Source organism: Rhopalosiphum padi, chromosome 2 (assembly GCF_020882245.1).
Source record: "Rhopalosiphum padi isolate XX-2018 chromosome 2, ASM2088224v1, whole genome shotgun sequence".
Taxonomy (NCBI): Eukaryota; Metazoa; Arthropoda; class Insecta; order Hemiptera; family Aphididae; genus Rhopalosiphum; species Rhopalosiphum padi.
In genome coordinates this window covers 553,134-581,090 of record NC_083598.1, presented here as the reverse complement: position 1 = coordinate 581,090, position 27,957 = coordinate 553,134, and positions in this window count along the sequence as shown.

Below are 27,957 nucleotides of genomic sequence, written 5' to 3'. Positions count from 1 at the left end.
AATTACTCAACATTTTAGCTATTAATCATGTTTTTTTATAATAATAATTAGAATATTATGAAATATTGGACTGTACTTTTATATTATAGAATATTATGCATATATTAAATACAATCGCTTGTTAATCGTATTTGAAATACTATATAAGTATTATCGCATTATTGTGTACTTAGCGTGTATACAATTGAGGGCATCTACAAAATTCATTCCACAGTTGACATAAATTGTATTATATTGCAATAATTCGCCCTTAACATACGATAGTTTTCCACTTGTCCACAAGAAAGACTGTTGTATTACTTATATTAAACTTTGTTTTAGTTTTGTGAAAGCCTGTGAAATACAGTAAAAATGGCTAAGTTAAAATAACACCCACAATATAGACTAAAATACACGTATTTATAATATAATATAATTATAAATAGTGGCTTATTTCTGCAAGTGAAACTTAAATTGATAAGCTTTCCCTGGACTATTATTAGAGTAAGCGTTTTTATTTCATCTTTGGTTTTTTGAATGGTATTATTGAGGAATTAATCTAGGAAAATATATTGTCAGTTAAAAAAAATTTAGATATATCTACATAATTATTTTGAGACCGTTGGAAAATCGTTATGCCATTAGGTTAGGTACGTAAATGTTATGCACAATATTCTATTATTTGTTCAGCAAGATGTTTCATTAATAGCATTAGAAGTAAATATAACAGATAAATGTAATATATTATATAAAAGTATATTTTAATTACTTTGGTCTGTTCTCAAGATTTTATAGATCATGTTTTTCCGCGAGTATTACAGCTATTAATCCATGTTTTAATTATACCTCGCATTAAACGGAATAAAAATTTTTCATTTTTAATCATTGTTTCAAGATTTAACTATAACGCTGCTACGCTTTAGAGGCTTCTCAACATAGTTATAAGAGTTTTATACTGATGAAATTGCATTACTACCTATACAGTTGTATTGTCATCAATGATTAAGAATATAATATAATAGTGAAATACATCTATATGACACCTTAAAGAGGGCTTAAATATTAGCGATAATAATATGACATAATGTTGTCTACGCGCGCACAGGTACAATTTATATGCATGTAACTACATATATTCTATATTAATATAAAATGGATACAATAACCACAATTCTACGACAACCTATAAAATATTATAATATATTAAATACATTTTTAGTCACGCATGGTAATTAGTAGATACTACATGTCTACATTACTTCGTATTGCAATATAAAATATAAATTACCATTTCATTCACAGAACACTGATACGATTAATCGTTGAAATATTTATTTTCATTATTTTTGTGTATATTTAATATATTTGTCATTTATAAATAAGTAAACAAATTATTGTAATCAAGTTAACATAGTAAAAGAATGTCTATAGACCTTGAATTATACTATTTTATCATCTTTACACGTATAATGACATTATTTTTTGAAACACACCTAAACTTTATAATTTATATACTTATTATACCTATATATATATATATATAAATATATGTATACACATAGCATATATAATATAAATATATAAATAATTAACAATAGATCTTTTATTTTACGATAACAAATCCATTTAAAGATAACGCCGACAATAATAACTATTCCATTAATATTTACTTTTATATATTAGTCAGCAGCTGTACAATTATTGCACATGCATACAGATACAATACAAAAGTATTTAAAAGAAAATCGAATGAAACTCTATAAGACCAGTCTGAAAAATTAAATTTCTTTTCTCCAATTATAATATGATAACTGATAACGTAACAATTGAAATAATTATATTTTAATAGCCCTAATAACTTACAAATTAAAATACATTATTTTAACTTATTTGTTTAGTAACTTTATTTGCGGTTTAATAGGCGTTAGACATAATTTTTGTTAGATGTAAAAACAACAATCTGTGCTTAGAATAAATTGTTCTTAAGTTATGTCTCATCACTTGCTCTACAGTATTAATAATATATTCACGCCGACAGTAAATATTATTATGTAAATATATATCGAAAATTAAACTTAAAAATAATAAAACGCTCAAAACCATAAAGACTCGTAGAGCACCTACTATCTGAGGATACAAAACATTTTATACGCTATAGTACGACTATATTATTAATTCTTTTGGGGCTTTTCTTGGTAAAAATATAGTAAATAGTAATAAAAAGCTTATGAAAATACACGTAGTGTACGTAAAACTCGTATATACTAATATACTGCAATCAGTAATCTTTATATACTTATTCAATAGTCACGCGCAACTCTGTTCGTCATCTACCAACAGTTCTTACAGACTAAATTGTATAATCTGTTGAGTTAAAATCATGTCATAATTCTCGTACAACCGAGATTATTTATGTTAATTTTATATATATAGGCACGTGCTTAGACTGTTGTTGGATTTTTTTTTCAATGTAAAGAAGTGTTAAAATATTATGTGTTTTTTACACCGTGACGTATAGTTAGAAAATAATTTTGAGGAGATTGTTGGTGTCATCAATATTATTTTATTTTTATTTATTCTCTATTCTTATTCATGTTTTATAAGACATTAAATATTTTTCGAAAATATTAAAACAATTATCACGTAAATAAGAAAAAATAAACCATCTAAATACCAAGTACCTGAGCAATTTTATTCAACTTGTTTATTAAAATAAATAGGATGTTATGTTTTAAAATGTTCTTTGACCGAGTTCCTAAAATAAATTCAAATGGTAGTTCCAAGGTTGAGATAAATAAGGCTATTGTAATACAATCATTTTACATGAAATATTGGTATAAGCATTACAAAATAAACATTATTAGATATATTTTTTCTATAATCAATTAAGTAAGTGTAAGTGTTTCGTTAAACCTTAAATTTTTTCTACTAAAAAAAATAACTTATTTTAAATGTTTTGATGGAACTTAATCTAAGTTAACATAATTTAATTTTATAAACGTATGACTATTATCACACATACACACTAACAAAAGTATATTTTAAGGCTTCATGTAATCGATAATTTATTTTTACTTTATATACATTTTATTTAAAATTAATAATATAATATATCTAACCAGTACATACAGCTTCCTGAGTGTAGACAATTTTAAATAATTATTATTTTTAAATAACTTGTTGTTTTTATTTTGTTGTAGATTAATCGCGATACGTCATATAACGGATTTTTTATCATGCATCTCTATAGCTGCCAAAGTTGCTACCAATTAGGTGGTTTATACTCGTATTTTCCTATATCACTCGACCTATTCTGTAAAATAATTCAACGAATGTATTTCTCATTTTATTGAGGGCAAAGTAATAATTTACATAACACACGCTAATATAATTTATATATAAATAATCAAATCAAAAATTTAACTATAACAATTTTAATTAGGTACCAAAAATACAATAGGTACTTAATTTTAGGACGAGTAAAAAAACATCAACTTATAATATAATGAGTAGTATAAATAATATATATGTGATAAAAACTATTAAACATTTAAAGAGCAATAAAATTTTCATTATACATTTGAGTTCTTTATTTCTCGATAAAATGCCTACTTTTATCTCATCTACATGGTGACAATCGTGACACAGAGAAGTAAGTCATTACTGCAACTGAATTTTTTTTTTTTTTTTGCATCCAGAAACTGTTGCCAGTATTATTTCATGATACAATATATAAACAGCTTGTTTTAATTAGCACATAGAGTTTTCACACGTTTAATTTCAACTTAAAATAATTGAATAACCTATCATTTTTACGTAAAGTTTGGCTTGCTGAATAATGGCTGTAGATTATAAGAGTATAGTTGATTGTAGATAGTTACCTATACACAGTGTTCTCTTTAATTGAATTAACGCATAATTTAATTTATCAATTTATTATAACTAAAAAAAATAAATGTATTTGGTTTTATAGTTAAAGTATATGAGTATTTTTACGTAATAAACATATAAGTAGGTACTATCTATGTCCTATAACCTATATCAATACAGAATATTCATTTTTTATTTAATTATCAAGATATTAGCAAGCATATTCTCTATTTCATTACGTAAATAGTATTAGGTAAATTTAGATTATAACTAATATAATAATATAATGTCCTGGACTGAATTTATAACCAAAATAAACTATACTATTTTTGAACGGTGTTTTTTCAATTTATTATTTGGAAACGCAATGTACTCATAACTATGATGTAGGTAAATGTGTAAGCCATCATAAGGAAAATCAATTAGTTTTATTATATTTGAAATTTGTTTATTTTAATCGTATGTCACAAAATATTATTATAATAAATATAATTATTTGACTATTTAGCCGAAAATAAAATTGATTATTTTTTAATACAGATATATAACCAGACATTCTCTTATTTAGAAGTTTTTAAATCAAATTTTAAATATATTGGTTGCCTTCAACACACTAATTATTAAGAAGGCTGTTTATTTGTATAAACTATCAAAGTGTATTTTTTTACTTTATCATAAATCATAGTTTTCCATAAACAAAGTACCAATGAATCATGTTATAACGAATTCAATTAATAAAATTTCATTTTGAATTTTAAAATTTTCTTAGGTAATTTATTAAACTACAATAAACTACAGACTTTTTTTAAAGCTGAATAGTACATTAAATTCATAGTCTTGTATTAATTTCTATTGAAATATTTGATTAAAAGTTGTTGATTTTTAATATTTGTATAGATGATAAAAATTTAAAAGTGCCTAATTTAAGTCATATTAAACTAAATACTTTAATATTGTAAATATTAAATTAGATATTTACACTTTTAAAACATTTTCAAAATAATACTTTTTATCCATAAATATTTATATAACAATAAAGTTTTTTGTTACACTACTGCAGTTAATATTACTTATGGTAACCTATATAATATTGTGTATCATTGTATATAAAAATGATTATATTACATATGTGATATAAAAGAGAAACCGTTAATACCTAGCTACTCTTGAATAATAGAATAAACTATTATTTATAATTCTTTAAAATATTAACTACTTACAGTATTGCCCAATCATTCTATATTTCTATATATGTATTTAAAATTTCTAATTTCAAAACTTTATTTATATGAAGGCAATTTAACTATTAATAATATTAATACTATATTGTCTAATGTCTAACCGATAACACAAAAACTATGAACAACTTAAAAAAACAAAAATCAGTCAAAATACACGTGATAAATGTTAGGATGGTTATGAAAGATAATAAAAATGTAATGATTTCTGTGTCAATAAAGCAATATTGTATTTAAAGACAATAATATTGAATTATCTATATCATATACGTTATACAGGAATATAAACAAAAGGTGTCGTTAAATATAAGTTGATAAAAATCCTTATAAAACGAATAATTGTTTTGGTACCTACAAATATTATGGCAACTACACATTGTGCTCGCTTTATATAAGGTCGTTTTATTCTGTAAAATCTTGTAGTGAAGGCAGTAAACTAATTTATTACTATATGTTAAGAATAATCAGTAAATAAGATAATTTTTTCATTAACGTTATTAAATATATTTTCTGATATATACTATATATTATAAGCTGTTTACGTTATTTAAAAATGATTTATACATTTATAAATAAGAAACACGTGGATTGGTACTTCTAAAATATTTTAAAAAAAATATTAAAAATATTATTTATTACATTTATAACGTCAATGCGTTGTTTAAATGCTCGAACAATAACGAACATCTTTATTTATGATAAATGCCAGACAGGTTATCAAATTCGTATGACCTCTTTGAATAAACTCCATGAAATTAATTCTATAAATTGCTAATTCTCAACTAAGAAATATAATTATGAACATCTTATGTTTTATTGTGCTCATGCGTATTATACATAAATAGCTTTGCTAAAAAAAAAAAAATAATTGAATTGAAATATATCTTTAATATTTAAATGTTATGACCTATATAAAACATAAATTCGGATAGATTATAAAAAAAACCCTCAACCAAGACAAAATAGCAACGATAATATAATTAAAAATTATACACTAAGGCTTTTATAATTTAAATTATTTCATATTATTAGATAAGAAATATCTGAATCGTATTAATATTGCTTCGAGAAATTTATTATTAAATCTAACAATTTTTATCCGTTGTATGTAGCATGTAAAAAAATAAATATTGTAAATTTCAAATTTTAAATAAATTAAATAAGATGAAGTACATAATAAATAATAATAATATACAATGTATTGTACATATTACATAGTATACTATGATTTGTATATTCAAATATATTATTATATATGTTATTTAATAAACCTATTTAAATTCAGTACTTATATATTTTTTTAAATAATAACAATTATAATAAACATACATTTTAATTTATTACCACGATTATGCCGTTACACTTATTTGCAGGTCTCTCATAACTACTTTAAGTTTTGAAAATTGTTGTGAATTGTTTTAAGTCCAAACTCTATATACAAAACTAACATACTCTATAATAGGTATATGTATTATATATTCGATGGAGATTATCGTATCATATAATTTTTTTTAATAAATTATTTAATGAATAATGATTAATATTTTTGTAAAACCTATATTTACAATAATTAAATTCTTCCAATAGCTTTAATTTGTATCTGTCTTTCAATAAATATTGATATCAATCAAAACTGTTGTATGGATTTCTCATGGTCAAGTCATAACTACTATAAAGATAAAGGAATAATAATATAAAATACAACAAAATATATTTTGAAAGTCAAAATATTTATTTTAATACTTCCAAAGGGCAAAAATACAATCAAACAAAATAACAGTATAACATTAAAAAAAAATGAATATATTTATAATTAAGTACTCGTATAAACAAATAAAAAAATTCATAATACAATTTTAACAAAAAAAATAATTAGCTAAACATGCTTATTTTAAAGCGTATATACTACACACATACAATCAACTATATAAAAATTGTATATTATAATATGTAAGATATAATTTTCTTCTTCTAGTTAGAAAAATTTTAAGCTTTATAGATATCATATTTAATTTCAATAATAATTCAATTTTTATTACATCTATAAAAATATGTTGACAATATAATAATTTCAAGATAATTTTCGAAATTATAAGTATAGTCTATTGGTCGTATGAATTATTATTATTGAGAAAAGTATTAATAATTGATATCTCGGATTAATTTTTTTTTTAAATTTTATGCTACAAAGTTTTATATTAAACAAAATCATTACATTTCACATCAAATACTAGTTTTTGCACAGATTATTTATCAGAAAAAAAAACTAAACATTTAATATATTATATGGATTTTTAAAAATATACCTAAATTCTATTTAATAGATGACTGAAATGATCATTTCAAAAACAACATAAATCTCTGTCTTTACAAAAATTACATCTTATCACATTTAATAAATATATTAACAAAGTTATGTAGTCTCTGAAAAAAGTACTTTTGTAAATCTTTTATTTATGTTGAAAAAATAAAGGTCATTCGAATTTAAATCACTGCAAAAATAACATTAAATATCTGAATTTATTAAGTTATTTGCGATTTGTGTAAAATTTCAATATTATGACTTATAAATTAATAACTAAATTATATAGTTATTATAATTACTTATAATTAATAAAATATAAAGTTTTTTAAATAGCTGATTCAATCATAAATTAGATATTTCTGTCAATTTAAAAAAATGTAATTTAATTGATTTTTTTACGATGATTTAAAATTAAGCCTGAATGCCTACTGCCTAGTATATTTTATATTATTTATCTGTAATAATTATCAAATAAAAATAATTTAAGTTCTCATTTTTAGGACATACATATCCTATATTATTACTTATCTTTGCTATAAAATATTTAAGATACAACTAAAACAAATAAGTCATTATTTACTTAACGATTAGAAATATTTATATCATAGTTAGTTATTTATTTTAATCACTTAGTAAATAAAAGTTTGTAAACAATAATGTTCCTACTAATATATTGTAAATTAGCCTAAATGTATCTAAGTGTAACAAATAATTTATTAATTACAATACTGTATATGTTCCAGTTACCATAGTGTAGTTTTTAACAATTAAAATAAATGTTTTATATGTAAAAAATATATATTATATAGTTATATTTACTTATTTTTTAACAAATAACAATATTAAAAAAAAATCAATATTTTATGAAGTAAAAATTATTAAAAACATAAGAATATAATAAGATACATTTTATACTTATACATATTTTATTCTAATATGTGTAAAATGTAATTTTATAATTTATCTTAACTACTTATAGTTTTAAATTTGAATTTCTAATTGTATGCCGTACTTTTATCGATAAATTAATATCGTAATCACTAATATCAAACATTGTATCGATTTTACTGTCAAAAGGACATGATTTTAAGTTTTAAATTAGAACTAATTATAAGCTAGTCTAAACATTTTTTTTTCAGATAAACACTTAATTACTATTCATGAGCATAACATATTAAATTTGACGTTAACGTAAAGAAATAATACCTTTCTAGGTCGTATAACATACCTAGATAATAATATTATCTTTAAACTTAGTGTTAATACCAGTATGTATTAAACAAATAATACTCCCAAACCTGAACAACCAAAAAAGGTCTGTCGTAAGGTTTTCGATGTTACTGGGATTAGTATTTAAAACTCTATGCCTATCTACTTTATTAATATTATACAACTGTCACTATTTGAAAAGCATATTTCACACTGGCTAATGTATGAATAATATGATGCTATTAATACGTGAAATCTTTGAATTCAATTCAATTTATAATTTATATCCTGTTATTTATTTTTATCTTATTTTTGTCTCTAATTATTGTACATTATATTAACTTCCGCTCTCAAACTGTAAACATTTATGTTTCAAATATTCACATGTTAAGAATTAAGATGTAGATAACCCTGGGCCTCCACACGTGTTATCTCATTGAAGCCCAGTTGTCTATAAAAATATTCTTAATAAAAATAAAATAAATAAAATATTATTCATCATCACTAAATACTTAAGTTCAATACACATGTATTGAAATCTATTTCACACATATTGGTCCCAGTTATTAATAAAGCTTAGTTATTAATTTATTATATTTGATCGGTACATAAATTGTTATAATTAGCAAATTAGCTCTGTTTAGTATGTCATATTCATATTTTTAATAGATATAAATGTCACAGAACTGAATTATATTTATATTTATTAATTATTCAATGTATTAATTATTTTTTTGATGTGAAATATTTCAATGACTATTTTGATAAACTACCTTAATGAAAATAATTATAAAGTTTTATTTAAGAACACGTTTAAATCATCTGAAAAGTTTTGATCTAGAATAAAAAATGGGTTTATTGACGGTTTAAAATTAAATTAGCTGTGTAAGTTCGCTATGTTGATTTGGGTTTGATTGACCTCAACATTTTCAACCAACTGTCCCACTTAAATAATTATTATTATTGATAATAATATGTAGGAACGTAATATCGATATTAAAAAATATTTTTGGTCACACGAAAACACATAAAATATAATAGGTATACGTTATGGTATACGAGACACACGAATACACGATTTAAAATTAAGTCACTTTTTATTATATTAATTTCTAATTTAATTCGTTTTTTATATACATAATTTAAGTACATAGGTATAGGTAATTGGAAATGTATAAGCATAAGTTCCAAACCGTCGTACAATACTATATCTATATAATCATATTAATATAACCAATAACTACATATAACCATACATACAACCATATTAGTTTATATTATGTTTATGTTCAATGATTTCCAAAATGCAGTTAGGTATTACAATGGTAATTATATATTTATATGAAACTGATATTTATTGAGGTATGTGTAATGTTTTATTTTAAAAGTAAAATAGAAAACGTATGAATATATTGTGTCTGACAACCTAATTTTTAAAAATATATTTTTTATATCATTTGACATTTTGACATAAATTTATGCATGTGTGTTTATTATTTTATTTTTTTTTTGTCATAATATTGAATATTTATAAAAATTAAAAAAAGACTCAATATTAATTTTCTAGTTTGGTGTTTTACAAAGATAAAATAAAATAATTCACGTTCCATAACAACGACAAAATCTATCTTCTACATATGGTATATCGTATATGTATTTATTATAATACATAGGCCAGAAAAAAAGTAAAAACAGTAACAGACAACAGTCAATCGTACCAAACCTAATCGCTGGTTTGGTCATATATTTATAAATAAAATGCCTCCTGGAGAGTGATGCTTCTTTTAACATCAATCATGTTGGGCCATAAAATCTTTTTTAAATATTTTACTACAGTAAAATTGAATCGTTTATTTAAACATTACATTAAGTTACTATTTTTTTTTTTACTTATACACGTGTGTTTATTTATACTTTAATATATGAACAACTGTACAAATAACAATTGTTATTGTATTTATATATTTATACATCAGTGGTTTTTTATTTATTATCTAGGTTTTTTGTTTATTATTATTTTAAAATAAGATTTTCCTTGTCCATGTCTATCTATATCTATGAATTATATAGAATAATAAGTTTGTAAATATTTAACAAGATGATTATAAATATAGATATACTAACAAGTGTGTATATAAGTCATTTATCTAATTATTACCTAGATAATTGTTATTATATTCGCAATCCATATTAAAATGCGTGATAGATGTAATAGTACGGCAAACGGAGTTTATGAGAAAATAAGTCGTTGAAGCAACTTATAAAATGAGCTTAATTTATAGCCTCGTCAATGGTTTTTAATTTAATTTTTGCGATACTGAGATGAACACATCTTCAAAATAATAGGAATACTTTGTGTATGTAGTATGTACGTCCAAGTAATCGTCGATTATAATGTCCAATTCATAAAAGATTTATTATTTCTCACATAATAACACGCAGACTTTATAATATTAAAAAAATCTAAAACTCAAAAGTGTGCCAGAGCAATAAATTTTACATGGTATAGGTACAGTAAATCGTAGTTCACATTTTCTACTCTACAGATGGTTAGGTTAGGTTACTGTTTAGTGACAAATCCATTAAAATAAAGTTGTTTTATGATTTATTAAATTATTAAAATAAATTCGCTAGAAATGTGTCCACAAATGATAAATATGTAATATAAGTATTGTAAATATGGCTATTAAAATTAATCTAAATATTATGAAAAATGTATTGCGTATAGAAAATAATAATATACGCAATGAAGAAAAGTCATCCCGATTACAAAATATCAAAATATCTAAAATCGATTAATGAAAAATTGTTGCTATTAATTTAAATATTCAATTTCATCAAAATTTAAACTTCAAACTCTTATTGTAAAATAAATCTGTGCCTATTTATCATTGATATTTTTAAATATTTATAAGAAATCTTGTATTAAGTACACTTGAAAGTTTTTTGATCGACAAATAAAAATTTGATCATTGTAAATTTAAATGAAACTAGTCAATTCAAAAATTTCAAATAGCTACAAATTACTTAACATTTGTATAAATATTTTAAAACCGTAATCGTGTATAAAAATAATATTATAAAAATTGTGTTCTGATTACATATTATTTTAATACTTATAATTGAACTCAAATTTAACACTTCCATTATAGTAACATACTTAATGATGAAATACTCCGAAAACTACATAATAAAAAATTATTTATTTCATATTTATATTAAAAACACCATTTAGAGATTTAGTATTTAACGCAATTGAAAATACCATAAAGGATGTTAAAAGTAGCTTTTTAAGGAGTTTGATATAGGCAATTTCAATGACATTTTGGGAAAAGCTATACATAATTTCAAATCTTAAATACATTATATATTCTAATTCAGATTAAAAGTAACTTACAAATGATCCCATTTATTATAGTTACTTTATTTAATTATGACTTATGAGATAATATTATATAAAAAAGCTCTCTCACTTGAAAAAAGAACCATTTTGGCTACATTCTTAATTAAACTATTAAGAGACAAGATTTATACACGATGCAGAAGACTTACAGTAATACTTGCTTTACGTAATATGATAAATTAAACAAAAAACGGTTAAAATCCATTATCCATAATCCATACGTGTGAGACAACTTTAAAAATAATGTATATTTTAAAGAACAACAATTAAATATAATTTTATATTATTAGTTACTTGTGGTTCATATTTCCTTTTAAGGTTTTTTAAATAAGTCAACTTTCTAGTTTATTAGTTTTGAAGTTTCATTTTGATAAATTGGATTATCGATTGAATTATATTCATTGTAACTTAAGTATTTATTGTCAGTTTATGAATCTTACAATTGTGCAACTAAAAAAAAAGTAAAACTTTTAGTAAAACAGTACAAATCAAATATGCGAACCAGTAGAAATTTAAGAAATCTAAAAAATGAGATTGAACATAAAAATAAGAAAATAAATTAAAAGTCCAACAAACTTTAACTACAATTATTATAATGGTTCGTTTATTGAAATCGTATATTCTATTTATTTTTCATCTTTTAATGATTAGTGCCGCCTCTAAACACGTACTTTTGTACAAAAGTGTGTATAAATAAGTAGCAACACATCAATCGTACTGATTATACGATTAATTAGAAAAAATTATCGATAATTGTACCAAAGAGAAACGAGTCGCCCATTAAAAAAAAAAACATTGATCGTAAAACATAATCATATTGTGGTCCAGTCATATTTATAGGTGATGTATTGTAAAATGGGAGTTTGATTAATTTTTATCATCATACGTTGTTGATTGGAGGAACTATAATAATTATAGCATTGCAGAATTTCAAAATGAAAATAGAAGACGAAACGAATGTATTAAATATTGTTCTAATGGTAAAAAAAGTCACCACTATAAATGGATATTATTGCCGTAGTAGTGGCCTATTCGTAAAGGTTTTCCTATAGATGCGTATGCTGCAAAAACGGTAGTTACTCGAGTTTTTCAAAGATCACTGGCCCGCAGGATAAAACTTTCTATACTCTTTATTTTAGATTCTGACCAAAACAACAAAATGTTTATCGATGATGTTTTCTTTATGGTTTTTTTTTGTGAATTTCTTTTCTTGGGGTAGTAAAAAAATAAATAAAAATAATTCAATGCAACTCCTGCCTGCCCAGAACGGGGGAATTGAACATAACAATATTATGATTCTCTTGAGTCTAAATTCTAAATCCAGAGGTTCCTATGTACATCACTTTATTTCATTGGTTCAACTCGTTTTTAAAAACAAAATTGTCTTGAATCCACTCAACAAATGTTTTTTGACAATATACGACCATATGACAAAATAATAGAGGCATAGCTACTTCTTACCCACCGGCGACACCAAGGAACCCCGGCAGTGGGCTTGACATTTCTCGGACATGACCAAAAATGGCCGGTAATTATTTTCAAATGCTTAATGGGTAATTCTATACAACGGACGCACCGAGCTGTCATTCGGCGACGGCCACGGACGCAATGATTGACAGCGAACGGATTGGTAAAAAAAAAAAATAAACCGAAACAAATAACTTTAGTGGATGTATCTATTTATAGATAGGGCGATACCTGCGCGACACACCGGTTGGACAAACGAAGTATTGCCAGACCGTACTGTTGAAAAATAGAACGCAACCTTACGTGTATTGCATATGTAACGATCGATTCGTATATCGCCGCAAGTCTGCGAGACGTGTACCGGTATACGCATGTTTTGTCGTATACAATACATAATTATTGTGATACGTTTATGTATAATCTGATGAAATAATAATAATATATCTTACATAATTTATTTTTCGTAGACGGAAACCCATTTGACATGTCCAATTCACATATTTAATTTCTTGCTTTTTATATTATCCATATAATAATATTATCTATTAAAATAATATCAAAAGGGTATGCATTGAAGATTTGAAAATTCCTCATTTAAATTGTTAAATCTTTTATATTTCTCCTGTATTATACAATAATTATAAATAAATATTAGTATTTGTTATTAATACAACAATATAAATGAGATGAAACTGGTGCTAGAATTATAAAACTATAATCAATTAAAATAGCCGATTTTAAAGAAGTATAAATATCACGTTTAAGCTGGTTACAGTTTCTTAAATAATAGATATAAGACATGTAAACTTGGTTCAAATTGTTTTTATTTTTAAAAATAATTTAACACCATACAGGAACCAAGAACGTTATATGATCATACGAATTTAACATATATTAGGTATACCTAATCTACAGCAATCGACGGCTACTTGTACTACTGTACAGTTGCGTGCAATTGATTTCTTTTATAAAATAGTGCATCTATCAATATTATGCTAGTCTACTTTTATAAAAAGTTATTCCATAAGACGTTAGAGTCAGTGGCGTAGCTAGAATTTTTTAGAGTTAACTTGAGTTATTGAAAATCAAAAACAACAACAAAATATAAATACTGATAACATATTAACGTTGATTTGCTGTTAACGTATTTACTATTTTAAATAACTAAAATTTATAAAACAACTTCCATATTTAAATTTAAATATTTCAAAACAATATAAAAAATATGGCCAATGGGGGGGGGGGGGAGTTCTAGCCTCCTTAGTCATCCCTCTTTGGCTACGCCACTCGTTAGAGTACGAGAGACCTGACGTCGAAACCGTGTACGTTGTACACACGTGTTCACTGTGCATATTTTAACGCGAAGATAATATAGGAACTTGTTTCGCTAAACACAGTAATACACGTAAAATAAATAATAAATTATAAAAAGGCAATAATAACTATAACGAATATTTTAATTAATACAAACAAATTTATAGTGTATAAACATTATTTATTTAATTATTTTGGACATGGAGGGAGAACTACGGTTATTGACTTTTAGATATAATACTTCTAAAATTTCATTACCAGTTTGAATATTTTATAAGATAAATATTTACACTATGGCCTATACGGTTTACCTAAAACAAATCTCAACCAATTGCATATAAATTTTACATTGTCTTATAATAGTATAAATAATGATACAATATAATATTAATGTAGAATGAATTATTATTCAAATAATTACCTATATTTATCGGTCGAATGTATGATTACTTTAGAAGTTTTATAAAATATTGCGTATTAACTGTTATACAAAATAGTTATATTTGCAAAAGAGATATTACATTTTTTTTAAATAATATTAAATAAGTATTGATGGTTACTAAATGGCTAGTTATAATCTTTAAAGTAAGTATTTAATGAGTTGATTATAATATCTTCATTTGTACGTTGCACAATTATCGTATAAGTACTATAAGTGTAGGTAGTAAAGAACTACAACTCATAGTCTCGGATCAACTAATATATTGAATAATTACATTTTTGAACAAGCCTATCTCGATTAAATTTTCAAGACAACTATATTTGTTTATTTTCAAAAATTCTAAACGTAATTTATACGTTGTTACTTGACGTTACTTAAATATAAAACTCTTTATAACTCATAGAACAAACTGGTTTTAAAATTTAAACTTTGATTTACAAACACGATGTGTTAAAACTTAGTACAAATAAACTCTTAACCTCTTCAAAAACAATCGTTGAGACAATAATGAAAAAACAAAAAATATTACTATATGGCTATATCTATAATATAATCATATTATCAGTGATAATTTTATGATAAACAAAAATGTTGACAATACAAAATTAAATTTATTATTTTATTTTATTTTTGTTGAAGTTCTTAACTATAATTGAATATTTTGACATTTTTGCGTTCAATTAAAATATTGAATGTTGATAGTTATACATAATATGTCGTAGCATATAGTTAACTCAAGAATTTTACTATCCGTCTAAAGTATAGACATTTAGTTAAAATAGTGAAATGCTTATTTTAAGACAGGCAAATAATAAAAATGAAACATTTTGAATTATTTTAAAAATTTAACTACATTTTTTTTTATTAATTATTTATTGCTATTCTATAAGAAAAAAAACTATTTAATATTTAAATATATGAATAAATATAGGTAAACCGGTCTATATTTTTGTTTTTAAAAAAATATACGTACTATCACATCTAATTAGTAATTATCTATATTTATTTATAATTTGAATTTTAAAACAATATAGTTCTGACGTACACTCATACGGTACCTTTGTATTTAAGTATTTTACATCTTAATAAATAATACATAGTTTTTTATTTTTATTTTTAGAATAGTAATACATAAGTAATAATAAAATATAGTTAAATTTTTAAAATAATACAAAATGTTTCATTTTTATTTTTTGCCTGATTTGAATTAGGCGTTTAGCAAAATATCTAAGCGAATAGTAAAATTGTATGAAATTTTTTTATTATTTGCTTGGGTATTTAGTAAAATGTCTGATTTGACTATATTTCTACAATATATATATATAATATGAAACGTATGTATTAATCTTATTGTAGGTAGTAAATACTTATTGACCGTAAAAATATTATCTGTATACTGTTAAAAAAACTCCCAAATTTCTTCGCTAATCTAATAATACATCGTACTTATGTTGTAAAATCAATAAAACTTTCTACATTTAACGAAATGCAATATATATATATATATATATATAATTTTCATACATAAATCATGACTGTAAAACATGTTTGGTTCACAAGCGTCTGTAAATATAAATTGTTTACTATTACAGGTATAAAATAAATGTACACTATTAAATTAAACGTTGATAAGTACAATATTTATTTGAAAAAAGAAACTATGGGTTTGAATAAAAAAATTAAAATTCTAAATAGGAAAATAACTATTAAGTATTTGGATTTAATTTCTGGCTTTATTGATGCATGTGTTGATGTATTGTAACAATATATGTACAACAATGTATATTGTATATAGGTGTCGAATTTAGAAAATTCTGAAATTTTTTTTTAAAATATTTTGTTCTATTTTGATAAGATCAGTAATTGCAATGCCGTATCTTGATTCTTGAGAACCTCCTGAATTATATTAAAAAAATATAACGGCTTAAACTGCAAATAATGACTTATGTATCTCAAGAATAATTTTTAAATATGCTTATATTATCATTAAAATATTTTTAAATATTTTTAAATATTTTCAACTTCACCTCTGACATTAGTTCTAAGTTATGGTCTTGAGTGCATATTTGTTTACCTATTAACAAATTACATACGCTAAACCATTTTTATTTTTTAACTATAAAACTTTTTTTGATACTAAAATTCAAATTATAATGATATAGTCTTACGTTTTCTTATAGTGTCCAATATCTATTTTATCTAATCAGAAACTGTGAATCACGAAACTAATTAAATTTGTATGTGTCCGCCATAATTTTCCTTTATTCAAAAAAGAAGACTTCACATACTTAATTCATACTAACCTAACTTAATTAATACATCATTTTTTTCGAAAACTCGGATATAAAAATATTGAAAATGATAGTTTAAAATTACTTGGACACTACGCAAAGTATCATAATTCATAATTAATAAATAAAAATAGCCATATTTAAAATTAGTATACTATATAACTATACAAGACTTGTTTACAAGTTCAAATTCGAATTGATCTGTAGAGTTTTTACTTGTGATAAGTCTTCAAAAATATAGACTATGGTACCTATATATATTTTACGATTTTTATCCATAAAGATTTTGTGTATGAAATAAAACTCAAATTGCAATGTGTTTTTCATTTTTAAATATTTTTTTTCTAAAATTAATATTAAAAAAAATATAACAATCAAATTCGGTATACATATTATCCTTTACACTGGGCCATTGCATTAAATAATATACCATTTATAAAATGAAACATAATCCAATAATAGTTGTTAAAATGAAGAAGATTGTATAATTATATATTCTTGAATCGCTAAAACAATTTCAAAGTGTTTCCAATTTATATCACTAAAACAGACAAACGTTACAAGGTTCCAAAAGCCACGTGATACCTTCACACACAAACATTTATATATATATATCTCACATGGTGGCTACTTTAATATGAAATACGCAAATAATATGTATAACATAGAAATATAATTAATAATTATTATAGTACGAAACATTGCAGTATAAGATTGTATTAGTTACGATTCAATGTCAATGTCGAGAATAAGGAAGAGCACACTCTCTGAGCATGCATAATATATAATAATACATAGCTTTCAATTTCAATTGGTAATTACTAGTTTATGTAGAGTTTAAAATGAAATATGTAACCCAATAATAATAATACGAGTATATCTAATTAAACTATTGCCTGATAAATAATGATTAGGTCCAAATCAGTTTCTATATTCTATTGTACATTTTTAAATTGATATTAGGTACTTAAACAATAAGTACGACATCTAAACAGCACGTGATGAATAATATTGTCTGTTAAATTGTAGGAATATGCATGTAAACATATCATAAACTATATTGATACTACGACCTATAAAGTATGAAATATTAAATGATTTAACGGTTTTGATTTTGATTCGATTGATAATTTGTCTCGTGTTTAACATTTTCCCATTGAAAGTCACTTCAAATAAGAATAATATTACTATTTTTACTATATAATATAATATAATATAATATCATAAATCGTAATTTAATCAATTTTGGAATAAACCTAAAATAAAATAGGTATTCAATATTTCAATATAAAGGAAAGTAAAGAAGAACATTAAAAAAACTAAAGCCAATTAGGTATATTAAATTAGAGACAATTGCATATTTTATATTTGTATATATTAAACAAATGTTTGCCAAGATTACAAAAAAATTATATTTTTTTATAAAATCAAAAATAGTATTGGTATCCTCAAAGTTATTTTTATGGTTTATATTGCATTCAAAAATGCCAAAACCTGAATTCCTTAGCCAGTAATAATAGATACAAATTATAACTATCTTCTTTAAACGTATTTTACTTTTTAAAAGTTTTAATTTAAGTTTTAAACGTTAATAATAATAACACATCATAAACACTTAAGAATTATTATAAAATTATAATCCTCGAGCCAAATTTACATTTAAAATGTCGGTCAAGGAATATTAATCTACCTACTTCTCATTTACAATATTATTATCAAGTTGGTTTTAATTTGACATATTTTTAAAATTATTTATAATGATAAATGAAATACTCTAAAAATTGAAATTTAAACTAAGAGGCTACAGAGAACTCAATTTGATTTGAAACGATTGCGATGGATTGCGTCAAACTATAAAAATAGATTACACCTATGTACGTGTGCAACAGTCTATAATAATAATATGAACAACGACTTTTTTCATTCAAACGCTATATTTTGTCGTTTTCAAACTAGATCATGTACAAGAATTTGCTGATGTTCATAGTTATAACTTAAAATTTACAATATATGAATATTTTTAAATACATTATTTTCATATGTGTGTGTGTGTGTGTGTGTTTATATATACAAATACATGCCTTAAAATGAACTTATACAAGATATATAATAAATATATTATACAGGGTAATTCATCAAGCATGCTCACCCCCATTTTCATTTTAATAATTAATTTATACAAATACTAATTTTTAGAATTTATAAATATACTTCAATATCGTATTGTAAATGGTTAATATTTTTTGAATAACTTAAAGAGTGTCCTGTAGTAATATAAGTTTTTGTTTTTCAAAGAAAAAACTCTCTTTTTTACTGTAAATCTTTCAGTGAATATTTTTTGAGAACTATGATTCAGGTACCAAATTCAAAATTCAAACAAGTAGTTTCTATATAATTTAAATATTTTTACTAAGGGTGGTAATCCTTAAAAATGGTTTTATAACAATTTAAAATATATGTTATATTAGATATAGTATTTGTTAAACTCAGACCTTTTTTAGAAATTATTAATGCTGATAGTAATCTATCAGCATATTATATTATTATATATAAATATATATGATAATTTACATTTTCGAATAACCATAAAATTTTCCAATCACATCATCAAGGACATATCCTTCGTATACAAAGTTAATTCACTCAAAAACTACTGACTCGAATTTTGATTTTGACATGTGAACATGTACATGTAAAAAATATCCACTAAATTTTACAGTATAAAATAGGATTCTTATTTGAATAACAAAAGTTTGTATTTCCAGATAATACTCCTTAAATAAAACAAAATATCTCAACAAATTGACTCAAAGTAAATTTAAATATAAAAATTCCAAAAATCAAAATTTGAATAAATGTATTATTAAATAAAAAAAAGAGATGAGCATACTTGGTAAATTACTCTATCTATACTTATATTATATTACTTAGGTTGAAGTTGGTTATTGAGTTGAGTGGACTTATATATTTTTCAATTAGATATATTACATTTATACAACACGTTAGACATTTAGCAACTTTAAATATTTTAATATACAAGAAAAAAATTATTATGTTCTATAATAATTAATTATGTGCACGGTACATCGCAATAGTCAATAACATAAAATTGTATTAGCAAGCAAGGGTACCCCGTGAATTTTTATTTTATTATTCCGATCACATAAATTTGAAATAATCTAAACAATAATAACTATTTTTCCAGTATTAGATAACTAATATATATTAGCTAATACAATAAATAATATTATGCATATATATTTTTAGAAAAACATTCTCCTTTGAAAAATGATATCATTATATCAAAATATAAGGTCTTCTACTATTTCATCATATCAAAAGGTAAAATAGCAATAACAAAAAAAAAAAAAAAATAGTATGACAAAAAAGTCAATAATTTATGCGAAATTGAGTAATAAATCATAATATATAACATGATTACATATTGTATACGCAAATGGCCAGTGCTTTGCAAAACGCGGAAATGATTTGGGATAAGGGCAAAGGCAATCAATCCTATCATATACGAAATTGTTGGACAGATAATGAACGACTATTGGGGTCTATACGAATGCGACCAGCAAGAGGGATATGTGATCGAGAGGGTTACAAGTGGACGATCATTTACGGCTTTACTAGCAACATTATTTAATTTATATACTTTCGAGGTTCCTATACAAAGAACTGTGTACGTTGATATCGATATAGTATGTACTTAGAATATAGGTAAGTATTCAAACTGCAGAAAAACATAATAAATCTCCTTGTATGGTGGTAGGACGTCAAAGCTTGTTTTAAAAAAGTAAGTAATATAAGTATATTGATGAGTGGGTATTATGTTCCCATTTATATTCGGATGCGTTGGGCGTGATTATTTTGTAAAATAATATTCCATTTCCATATTATCTGAAAAACAAAAATCATTATTTTATTTGCCTTAAATATTTATTCTCGTCAAAATTAATATCGTGAGAACCAATTACAGCGGTAATACAGCGATTAATTCATTATCATTCACGAAACGTACTGCAGTTACATGCACCGCCTGTGTCTCGTTCAGGTCAGAATCTGAATCTGTGGTTTTCGACTGAATTTGAACACTTCGATATTATTATTGTTGTAACTTAATTCAGGTAATAGTCGTCGCTACGGCTAACGTACACGCATATTATGTATTATACACAGCCGGAGATCGAACGAAGCCCGCACGCTATTATAGTTGTTGGTTGGTGGGCCGGGCAGCGACGTTCGTCTAAAATTAAACTCTCCCGTCGTATGTACCACGACGCAAATAATAGGCCTCCGCCTGCCGATGACCTTTGATACTATATACACACATGCACGCGCGTTTATATAGATATATATTCATATATATTCTTCTTTGAGCCCCCGCTCGCGTTCCAGACCTGCCCAGCGGTCACTAATTCTCAAATTTCTGGCCCCACGGCTAAATCCGTCACGCTACCGCCTTTCAAAACGATGCGACTGCGATGAAATGACTACGTAGTTGAAAATGACGGCAAGCGTTCCAAAAACATTCTACCCGGTCTCATTCGCCTCTCCTACTCCACCCCCGACAACCGATCAACATCCCTTCACCGCTACCCCAAAAATAGGTACATAATAGTAAATATATATATATGTATTTTTGTATATTATATTTAGCGTACGTGCGGTCCGGGCGTCATTTAGCCATATATACACATTACACATACATATTATATACTGCTGCAGAGGTTAGAGGTAGTTACGCACTTATGTACAGTTATGCGTGAATTCGAATTGACATTTCGAAAAAAACAAAATCAAATTCGTTCGAAACTTCGTAAACAAACGCATACAAATGACTGTAATAAATCGCGTATATCATAAGTTCGAACTTATTGATCAATATAGCGTATAAATATAATATAGTAAATAATAAATATTATGTACTAAAGAAAACTTTCAAGTCTCTACAAATAATTTTTTTTTAAATTTCAATAAAACCGTTATTTTTCATTTAAATAACAAATTTTGTCAAAACTTATTTGTTAATTTATTTAGTTTGTACTGAGAATTTTTTACTTCTGGTCCACTAGTAATCCCAGTGGTGATGACGCGACACAATAAAATAATAAAAATAAATACACGTAAGTATACTTAACACATCATTGTAAAACCAGTAAGTTTAGTTTATTCGTTCAGAGTCTAAAACTTACAAAGTTACAATGTTCTACTAACACTATATTATCTATGGACTATGAGAACATCTAAAAAATTCCTAGGACAAAATCAGGAATGATTATCTAACTAATATAGTAATATTGTCATATTGACTTAATTTTCTATAAAGATGGTCAATTACTTATGGTAAAAACTACCTTACATACTTCACAGTATCTACAATAGTACTTATATACTTATAATAGATCATTGTAATTACTCGTTTATGTTTATATATATATATATATATGAAAAAAAAAATATATATTTACATATAATAGTATTGCATGTTTTACATATTTTATTATACTTTGTACTATTGTTAACTTTAGTCCAATCAAGTAATTTTTCCATTTCGATAATTTTAAACAGTGCATAGTTAGAATGAAAATGTGTAAACGAAAAATTGAGTACTTGTATTAAAAAACAGAAATCTTCCACAAAATTGTACTGACATTGTTCACTTAAATTTCCGTAGCAAACTAAGTATACCTATTACGAAAAACTGTTAAAACACTAAATTAAATTACATTTTTTAATCGAAGAAGGATAAACAGACGTTTATTGTAAATAAAGAACCGTCGTTAAATCAAAAACACCACAAAATCAAATTTTAAAACAATAACAAAAAAAAAAGTTTAATTTAACAATAAAAAAAGGGAACAATTTGCTGATATACGTTTTTAAAATCTATAGAATTTTAACTTCTGGCTCCATTTTGTATAACTTACAGACATCATTTTGACTTTTTGAATATAATGTTATTTTAAAAATATACTGAATTAGAAATCAATTAACTGACTTTCTTTATTTAATTTAAAGTTATTTTACAAGTCATTCCAATTTTCAATAACTCTAGACATTTTTTCATAGTAAGAAGTTACCAAAATCTACATTGAAATTTTTTGTGCCGAAAAACGGAAATATATATTATTACACAAGCAGTAAACGGACATGGCGGTTGATTTTGATGGAAAAGTAGATCACCCAATAATATTTAATATTTCCATTGTTCGGATTAACGATAACCTCATTCTTTATAATATAACCTCATAAAACATTGGTCGTTTCTATACATTTACCATTTTCAATATGTCTGCGTACACACTTATCTGTGGTTTGATAATCGACCGATATATATCTACTATCTACATTATTTTACTTACTATAAAACCACTATTTACATATTATATTTTTTATATATCTATCTTTTTATTAATAACATTTATTTTTTTAGTACCTTATACTTATTCATTATTGTTAGATAAAAACATTTCTTACAACTGTAGTCTTAATAATATGGTTTTAAGAATTTAAGTACATTTTATACATCAAACTAAAAGTATTGTACGCGTGTTTATATACAAAATTATGACATTTTAATATATTTAGCAAGTTTTGGCATGTTCGTTCACGAAAAGTAGGCGAAAAAAAAGATATATTTTACAGTTTTAAAATAAGGAATTAAAAAATATTAAAGGTTCGAATATTTTGTTCGCATATTAACCACTTGCAGGACGTGTGGAAAAGTTTTAATTCTTACAAATTTTTATAACTTGCAGTGTTATATTATTAAATAATTTGTATGAAATGATAGTTTCTACAAAATTAGGACATTTTATTAGTGTATAAACGCGTACAACTAGAATTAAATTTTATCTGTACCATACACTTAGATACTTATCAGTTATCAGTTATCAACGATATAAAATATATGAAAAATCTTTTTTTATATAATAAAATAATTAACTTTAAAAAAATCGTAGTTGGGTATAATCTATAGTATATACTCGATAATTCATGCACGATTTCTTTTCAACACGAATTTTCGTTTTTTCATATCTTTATTTTTTCTGTACGGCATAAATTACTAGTAAATGGCTAGTTTTGCTAGTAAATATTATACAATACAATAATTATAGAAATAATATAATGATATAATATATTTAATATTTATATTACATTTGATTCATAAAAGATAAGATAATAAATCAATAGATTTTAAATGTAATTAATTGTTTTCACCGAAAATTATGCTTAAACGATAAAAATGATGAGCATCATTCATCCCCACATCACTATATAAACGGCATTTTATTATAACGTCCTGCAACAGTTTTTTGTTATTTTCTAATTCATTTTGGTTAATTTTAGGTCATTATTATTAAACTACAGAAAAAATTGAGGAAATTCGCTTTATTTCCAATTAGTATTCCTTGGCTTAAAAACATCATAATGTCTGGCCGGTTCGTTGACACTTCACTATAATACTTGTAGCATATAGAACATTTTCAGAATATTGTAACATTTGTTTATTTAATATTATTTTCATTTTTACGTTATATACTTATATATATATATATATATATATTAGTATTTATTCATCACGTTTTTCGATGATAGACGTCATGTTGTACAACATATTAAATTATCAATATGTGTAAAAAATACATGAGCTACTATATGTACTACTACAAATCGGTTGATGCAGATATCAACTGTAATATATCGTTGCACGAAGTATCTTAGTTCAGGTAAACAAGTATTATTTATTTAATCAACGAGTATTACAACATAATTCAAACGATTACGTTGGGTAAATTATATTATTATACATATTTATATACCTACATATAGTATATACACTGCATACATTTTATTATTATATCGTTTTAATTATATTATGTTAAACAATTTAACAAATAAGTGATTCTAAACATATTATAAAATACACGTGGTAATCGTAAAACATATTTTATCCTATCTTACTACAACATTTTATTTTCACCCATACTATGTTAATTGTTATATTTATAGGTAGTTGAAATATATGATTTTAAATTTGGCGCAGAGCAATGATATAGTAATATGTGTTTTTAAATTCTGACTGGAGAGATAAATATATTTATTTTACAACTGTGGTTTTTTTTTTTATTAACTTAGATACCCTTACTGTATAAGTAGCCAAAATATGCTTCGATTTTCAACTTTGAGAACTGTTTCTGAATTTTATTATTTCCAGTTTACAGTTTAGGAAAAATAGAAATCTTTACGCTAATCTAGTTTTTGACAAACTCTAGATATATTATTTTTTTGGTGACTTAAAACAAAAACCTTGAAATTAATTAATTTAATAATTTATGTTACCATTTCTTCCATAAAGTATAATTTTTTAAATATTTTTTAAGTTTATTTTAGACATTTGAAGTTTGAAATTATTTTCCATAAATTCCGATAAAAATATATCACTGAAATGTCGCTTGAAAATTGAATATAAGATGCATCATAATCATAAGTTGTTCTTTTACCAATAAAAAAAAAAGATTATAAAATTAATATTCACAGTGAATTTTTTTCCATTAAAATTGAATTTGTAATAATACTATTAGATAAATAAATTACTTTAATAGCTGCATCAAGAAGCATACCTATCATGAAATATACTTAGTAGTTATACTAGTTAGTGAAATAGCTAGGCTGACGAATGGTTTTCGCTCACAATTGTTTTGCGTAATACACATATAATAATGTATCATCGATTTTCAAATTAAAGACATCTATTACATAATTATTATTTATTTATCGTATGACAATCTATTACTGCAGTGATGAGCAACTCGACACCTAATGTACTATCAGAGCGGTATCCTCCTGTCCACATTTTTTTTTTTGTTTTATTTATATTGATGCTGATATAAATGTTCACTAAGTCAAAATACTTGAAATTGAATACAATATTCGCGTTACTCTTATAACGAAATAAAAATATAAAAATATATAAGAATCTTTTATTTTTTTTTAGTAAAAGAGTTTGACGTTTATATTTTTATAAAATACATAATAGCACGGAAATTTAAAATCAACTTTTAATTAAAAATGTGTAGGTATACTTATTAATTTTAATAGGTAAGAATTTAAAATTTAATACAAGGTTTCTTATCAGTTGTTACAAAGCTACGGAAACCTACATTTACAAAAATATATATGAATAATTTTTTTATAACTGTTTGCAATGTATTTTTATCTTACATATTATTATTTACTATACACTATATTATTTTTTAAATATTAAGATTAACTTTAAGCAATTTATACCACGAACATATTATTCGTGCCGTTTTATTATGTCAATGTATATCCAATTTTAAGAATTTTTACATATAAGTTAATAATATTGTGGTAGTGAGTGCAGAGTGATGTAATTGTAATAAATGAATAACAACAAACTTTATTTTGCTAAAGATTTTACTTGAAATATTATTTTAATTTTGTTTATTATCTAATAAATAGGGCAGTTATAGCACTTAAAACCATTAAAATAAGCGCTTATAAACATCATTATAAGCACTCAAATAAGCATTTAAAAAACTTAAATTTGAGCAAAAATATTTAATCAAAAAAAAAAAAAATATTTTTATATGATATAACAGGTATTAAATTTAATTTGTAACTGTACTAAAAATAATATAATTAAAGATTACAAAAAATATTGAAACAAAATGGTTAGGAAAAGTTTCTAACTAAAAAATCAACAAATCTTTATATTATAAAAAAATCAATCACTTTACAGACATTTTGCTTTATAGATTTTCTGAGGATTTTCTTAAAAACCCATAAAAAAGTAGAAAAACTGGAAATAAGCATTTTTTTTAAAAATCGCCGAAAAAAGCAAAATTTAAATTTCATAATTGAACGTATTTAACATAACACTTTCATAGCATTCTACTACATTTTAAGTCAATCCATACAAATAAGCAAATACTTTAAGTCCCGAGTCCTGCTAATAAAATTTTCTAATTAAAATAAAAATTTAAAAAAAGATAAAATATTTTAAGTTCATATATTTTAATAAATTTTTCGTTAGATGTTATATTTTGAATTTATAATTACGCACTTATGTACATAACAGTTTTTATTGCATTTAAGTCACGGCCGTGCTTATTTAGTATAAGTAGGTACGTAGATAAATAAAATAAAGCGTTAGATCTGACGTTATAGTTCAGAATATTTGAATAAATTATTATTATTATAATGCGGAAAATAAAATAAACAATATGTATACCTAGTTTAACCTAACCTAACCAGGTCATCATTAGTCCATAGAACACACAAATCAAGAAAATAATATAATCGTAACAATATTATTAATGAAAACAACTCACTCTATTCTCCGATATTCGCAATAATTAGCCATTGTAACATTTCATCGAATATTATATAATGTTATTTTCTTT